Below are 6,069 nucleotides of genomic sequence, written 5' to 3' on the forward strand. Positions count from 1 at the left end.
GCCTCAAACCAGAAATGTTACAGTGCTCAGTGAAGCATGTGATGAGAAAACTTGTCCCAGCAACCCCTCACACTCTGTCTGCAAGTGAGCTGCTGTGGGATGCAGCAACTGACTCAGATCCCCTGAGGAAGTTTGTCAGCACCCTCTTCTCCTGTGGCAAAGCTCCTAAGAAATGCAGCCAGGAATCCAGAGACTGCTCCCTGTTTGTGGTACACCAGGGCTGTGTGGGGTCTTGCTCTTTGCTGGTGCAGTGGGAAAGGTAATGGGTACACCCGGGAGTGCATCTCCCAGGAGACTTTGGAGATCAGCATTCCAGACCTGAAAGGACTGAGGTCAGCTGCAGGGCACTGTCTGGAGGGCCTCATACCTGCGTGGGCAGGTCCAGCTGTCACACCTCTCCTAAAAATTCCTTAGATAGATTACAGAGCCTTTTTATCCCTTCTCAACTTGTTTCAGGGTAGCAGTTAAGTTTGGGTAAAATTAGGGATGCTTTGGTCCAGCTAGATTAGAACTTCATTTGATACAAGTTAGCTTGAAAATTTGGAAAGCTTGCAACTTATTTTGATGTTGCTGTAAAAGAAAAAGCTGTGCAAACATATCACACAAGGTCTATATCCTATAATAACCACTATCCTATCTGCAAACTGCAGGGGCAGCTGTAAACCTAGGAAGCACAACAGGGGTGGCCTGTGGTTAATCTTTTCCATTTGTAGTGCTGTCTCAGAGAAAAATGGATAAGACATTTATTGCCGCAAAGTATTGAGGAGCAGGAGCTTGAAAGCATGGGGATTTAGATTGTACCTTTCTGCTGCTTTCACGTTTTGTAGCAGAATAGAATTGATGGTGTTAAATGTTGCTTTGTTGGGTTGGGGTTTTTATAGGTAGAAATTAAACAAGGATTAGAAAACAGTGGTTCTTTCATAACATGAAATATTTCTTTATTTTAAGAATTTTGCTCTTAATTTTGTGACTAGCCTGTTGAATCAGTAGATCTAGAAGATGGACCTCAACCTGAAACAGAACACAGTCCCACTTGCCCACCACATTTCCAGAAAGAGTGCTTTGTTTGGGGTTGATCCCTTCTTCCCTTCCACCTCAAATACAGGTTTTCTTTATTGTGGGTGTGGAGTTTTTCTTGTGGTTTTGGCTCATCTAGTAACATAATTAATAATCAAACAATCAGAAAAAATGTTGTTTGAAACCTAAAGCACATCAATTATCTAAGCTCCACTGCTGTAAATATAAAAAAAAAAAAAAAAAAAAAAAAGAAAGCCTGTTTTGTTTGCTAAAATGTATAAATAGCAAAAGGTTTATTTGTCACCCAGCATCCCTCTCTGCACAGAACTGTAAATAAATACCTCAGGTCTGTGAATTGGCCTCTTGCACACTGGGTGAGAGAACATTTTTGGGACAACACCCTTGGAGAGAGGTGGTGCTGCAGTCCTGGCTTGAGGCTGGGATCACAACAGTGGTTGTTCAGAAGGCAGCAGATAACAAATGAGCTCCTGCTTTTCCTTCTGTCCCCATCTGCCAAAAAACATCCTCCTGCCCAGCCTTGTGGGAAAAATAGCTTCTCATCCTGTTAAAATGATCACTGGGCAAAGTTCACCATATTTTACTGCTTCTCTTTAAAATTGATTGACAGGTTGAATGTTGCTAGGGTGTCTTGAGCAGCCTCTTCATGCAGATATGATAGCAAAGGTTATGGCATGCAAAAGAGGGACTGTATGAGGAAAATGACATTGCTTCTTCATTCCCAAACAGACAACAGTACTTAGTAATTACCTTTCATGGATGGCATTAAGGTTCAGCTGAGACCTAGCACACTTGAAAAGACACTAATTTCTTCTAATTCAACTATCACATATCACATTTCAAAACATCCTGCTATTGTGATTACTTTTCGCATGCAACACCTTTTCTGGTTGACCCAGGTCTCATCTTTACATTGAAAAAGTTCTCCTGTGGGACTGCCCATCAAGTCATAAGTTTGAGCAGCCAGGTTAAATAGCCACAGCACTACTTCCAAGCATTCCCTTTTCCTGGCCACTCTCCAAGAGATCCATCTCACTTCAGCATCACTGGTGGTGGGAATACAGTCCCGGACTCTGGAACAAAAGTTCACCAGGAGGGCCTGAGGATCATCCCTGCCTCAAGGGTGTCCAGGCCTGGAAATAAACCCTTACAGCTCCCTTCATGCTTTCCCTCCCTGTCACTTTTTGTCTCCTTTCATTTCTTTTTCCAGCTGCTCATCTCAGTGCTACATTTCACTTTTCTGTTGGGTGCAGACATCTGGTGGTTGAGCTGGTCATGACAGCCAAACAAGGGAAGCCAAACAAGGGAGGGATGCAGGGTCTCTTTTTCTTACACTTTGGCCCAGTGACAGGAAAAACAAATTCTGCTGTGCAGCAAGAATTTCCTTTCAGTTTGGTTCCCCTTCTACCTTGTCACTCATTTTCTCCCCTCATCAAGTCTCAGGTTTGATGCACCTGGGTGTTTAACAGAAAGGGCAGACTGTGCCCTACAGATTGCAAGTCACTTCTGCAACACAAGTGTGCTCAGAGCAGGAGAGGAGGCTCTTCCAGCAGCTCTAGTGACACCTACCCAAGCAGTACCTGCCACACAGATGCTCCCCAGCACAAAGAATGGCTTCAGTCAGTCCTGCCAGCTGCAGAACACTGCTCCTCACTCCTCCCTCAGACAGCCAGGAGCAGTTGGAAGCAGGAATATTTCCAGGCAATGTGTGTGGTCCTTCCTGGACCACCTCCATCTGCCTCCAGTCTCTGGCCTCTCTCCTTCTGGGATACATTTTGTGTATGTTTTGGCTCTGTGGTGCAAGAAGGGAAAGGAGCTGCACATCACTTGTTTTAGTACATACTGAAGAATTGCTTATGCACGGCACAGATCCTTAAGTGTATGACACATCTGGAGGGGTATTCCAGCTCTCCCACTGGGATATTGTGCAGGACACGTCCATGAACTGAAAGAAATATGTAGGGTCAGGGACTACTCCATACTCCACCTGCTAAAGGTGGGATCAATCCTAATTTTAGCTTTTCCAAGAAGAGCAGCAAAGAGTGAGATCACTTCACCTGGGAGGAGATTAATGAATTGCTGGAGGTGCCTGGTTCTTCCCAGTGTCTTCAACCACACGTGCAACACCCTGGCTTGTAGGTGTGACACCAGGTGAATCCCTCAGAATGCAAAGTTCTTTCCCCCAAAGAGCCCAAGGCAAAGGTAACTTGACACTATAGACTGGTCTCAAGAATGAGCGGATACTCCATACCTCTGGTTCTGCTCAGTGTTTCTTCAAAACCTAATGTGCTTCCAAGACAGGCAATTTCCTCAACTTCAGACAACTGTTTTAGGGCCATTTTGCTCTCAAATGTTTGTTGCTGGAAAAGCAGGAGCCAGCCTGTTGCCACGAGCTTACCTACATTATATAATTTGTTCTATAACCAAGTAAATTCCAAACTGTAAACTAGATGCCTCGTCTGCTTACAGGTGGTTGTGGAAGTTATGTGATATCAAACTGATAAATGAATGGACTGAGAAAAGCAGCAAGAACGTGATTGAAATCAACATTTAAGAGACAGCACTTAGAACCAATGTTTTTGCATTTGACCAATGACAAGGCTGGCTAAAAGGGGAGAGAGGGACAATAAATTTATTCTAAATCATTTTAATATGCCCATTGGGTTAATTTCCCAAGTACTTGAGCATTTCTTTCCAAAAATTAAATATGTGGGTGATGGCAGGCTTGTTGCTTTTTTCTTTACAAAAACCTAGAGTCCTTTTTGGGGTTTGAACCTCTCCCTCTGCAGTTAAGAGCGAAAAAAGGAATTACAAGAGAAAATTTATGTTGAATCATATACCACACATGGCCAATCCCGAGAGAAACAGTCAATGAGTGCAACCTTGACTCAGTGGGATGTAAAATTACAGGAAAAAATCTCTGATCATGCTCTCAATGCTTTTCTTTTTTTTCATTCTGCATTTTACTTTGTCCCCGTCTCAAAATATCTGAACACTTTTCAGTTGGGCATTAAGCAAGATAACTTTGCTGACTCTCATTCCCTTTACTCCAAAGAAACCAGTTTTCCAGGTGGTTAATCTGAGTTGTTGCTTGGCTTTAGCTTTATTTCAATTACAAGGTAGCTATTGTGAGGAAAACGCTGAGAGAAGTGAGGTTGTGTAGGAAATATGCCCCAGTAAAATCCATTATAATGCTTAATTTTCATTGGCTTCACACCACATGTTGGCAGAAGTTGAAGAGTATGGAGATAAAGCAATTGCTGGCTTCTGAGTATGGCCACATTTGTTTTTGGGAACCTTCATTCATTTTTCCTCATCCCATCCCACCCAGATCTCTGGATTTGTTTCATTTGTATCACAAGAGGGCACCCTGCATCAGACTAAAGTTTCCCATCCACATCTTCAAAGGCAGAAGCTGAAACCAGGAAAATTCATGGACTACAATTTTTTAATGGAAAAGCAGAACTCAACTCTTCTGAACCATCTGGAGGAGCAAAGTACAAGGGAAACTCTAACTCCTTCTGAAATTATTTTCTCCTAGCCCTAATTATTTCTGACTTCCTACCTATACCTTTCTCCCAAGAAAAACCCATTTAAACAGCAGTGAGGCATTCCATATGTAAATGCTAGTGAGTTGTCAGACAGTAAGGACTCGTTAATCCCAGGAAAGTTATTTAATCTTCTGACCACCAGGCCAGACTTGGGGGCCTGCAGGAGATCCTGCTGCAACACCAACAGATATTTGCTTGGTTTATTGTTCCCTGGAATACACTGGCTCCAGATTCTGCTTTCCCCTGCAGCTGGAAGTCCACCCAAGAACCATTTCCCCTTCCAACCTCTGGACATCACAAGGCAGGGGAGAAAAGCACAACAAGAAAGAAGATAATCTGGCCCCACAGAATCACTGGCACTCAGACTTCTTTGCCTGTATAAATAACTGATGAAAAGCAGCTGCTTTATTCACATTATCTTTTGCATTTTTCTTCCTGAAAAGTAATCTCCATGCAAGGAGGACACTGTATTTACTTGGCTTACAGTGAAATCTCCTTTTGGGTCACACTGCAGCTAAAACTTTCTAATGAAGGAGACAGAAAAACATCATATTCCACAAGAGCTTTATGCAGCACAGTGTAATGATGATAAAGTGTCAGTGGGTATGAAATGATGCCCTTGCTGGCACCAAACCCCCACTGAACTTGAGTATGAAGTGTCAGCTTAGCACATGCCTTCCCTTTAAGCAGGAAAAATCTGCTACCAAGATTAAACAGAGGAGCTGAGAGAAAAAGCAGACACTAGTGCACTATAAAAGGATTATCCTTCTTTTCCAGCAAAAATACTGCAGGAAGCCCACAAAGGAGCACACTACACACAACTAGTAGGGAAAGCCTCCCAAAATGACAGGGAACATTCCCTAGAGTAACAGAAGTCTTGGAAAATGAATGACATTTTGCCTGCTAACCTATTTGCCTATTTTAGTGCTAGATCAAGCACCAGTTTCAGCTCTGTTAAGAACATCTATCTGGGAAGGCTGACAAAATACAGCACAAATGCAAAGTACCCACGTGGATGTAAAGGTTCCTACTTGTTCTTTTGGCCATGACAGGTGTAAATAGGCTCTTGCAAATTTTTGCATTCATCTGACTGTTCTTTTCATGATGATGCCATGAAGAGTTTTCCAAATAGGAGATCAGGGAAATAGCTGGATGGTAAGGACAGGTGCTGCTCTTGTGGGCTTAGCCAGACATCTATAGACTCTTTTGAATGAGTTGGTTCACATGGGTCTGTAAGAGGCAGAGTTTTTGCTCTGCACCACGAGAAGTGCACCACTTGTTTGAGCCATTTTTACAGATGTTGTCTCTGCCTCCATTATGATGCACTGAGCATCTGCCAGCACTGAGCTGGGGTTTTCATCCTGCCTGAACACTCAGCTTGCAGAGTTAATGAATTCTTGTAGCTCCTCATTTTGGAGAGTCTGTGATGGTTCCTTTGGGAGCTGCTCGAATCAGAATCAGTTCTTTTCTCTCCCATTTGCTG

The sequence above is a fragment of the Catharus ustulatus genome, chromosome 5, assembly GCF_009819885.2.
Source record: "Catharus ustulatus isolate bCatUst1 chromosome 5, bCatUst1.pri.v2, whole genome shotgun sequence".
Classification (NCBI taxonomy): Eukaryota; Metazoa; Chordata; class Aves; order Passeriformes; family Turdidae; genus Catharus; species Catharus ustulatus.